The sequence below is a fragment of the Pyxicephalus adspersus genome, chromosome Z, assembly GCF_032062135.1.
Source record: "Pyxicephalus adspersus chromosome Z, UCB_Pads_2.0, whole genome shotgun sequence".
NCBI lineage: Eukaryota > Metazoa > Chordata > Amphibia > Anura > Pyxicephalidae > Pyxicephalus > Pyxicephalus adspersus.
Genome location: NC_092871.1, coordinates 42,429,028 through 42,429,490, shown reverse-complemented (window position 1 = coordinate 42,429,490; position 463 = coordinate 42,429,028). Strand labels below are relative to the sequence as shown.

General features: G+C 33.3%; 1 protein-coding gene and 1 non-coding gene across 2 annotated transcripts in view; both read left to right on the top strand.

Moving 5' to 3' along the window:
• The window catches only part of LOC140343661 (large ribosomal subunit protein eL8-like), an 8,923-nt gene that overhangs the window by 5,429 nt on the left and 3,031 nt on the right, over positions 1-463 (top strand). The gene's annotated exons all lie outside the window — the stretch shown is intronic.
• Positions 327-400, top strand: LOC140344673 (small nucleolar RNA SNORD36). The gene has a single exon (XR_011923637.1). It is a non-coding gene; the product is annotated as a small nucleolar RNA SNORD36 (small nucleolar RNA).

The window sequence follows — 463 nt, the reverse complement described above, 5'->3', positions numbered from 1 at the left end:
GCAAGATAAATTCATATGGAATGGAACTAACTTCCACATATCCTTAGACTGCTGGGTTGCCTTTAAAAAGGCTTAGATAATAAACCATCCTTGTTTGTGAATGTAATCAGGAAATCTTCTCCATTTCTACCTTTAGGCCCGTCAGTTTATAATGGACATTGTGGGGTCATGAGACTGAAGTTAAACATTATTATTATTATTATTAATAAACAGGATTTATATAGCGCCAACATATTACAATTTTTCAATGAATTTTACAACATATTGCCAACATATTACACAGTGCTGTACTAAACATGTTGTAAATCACATGAAATATTTAGAGATTGCAATGATGTTTGAATTTCTTCACCTGGTTCTTCTGTGAAGAGTAAATTCGAGCTTTTTAACCTTGAGCAATTGTCATTGCCTCCTGAGCAGACATATACCGTATTTTTTGCCATATAAGACGCACTTTTTCTTC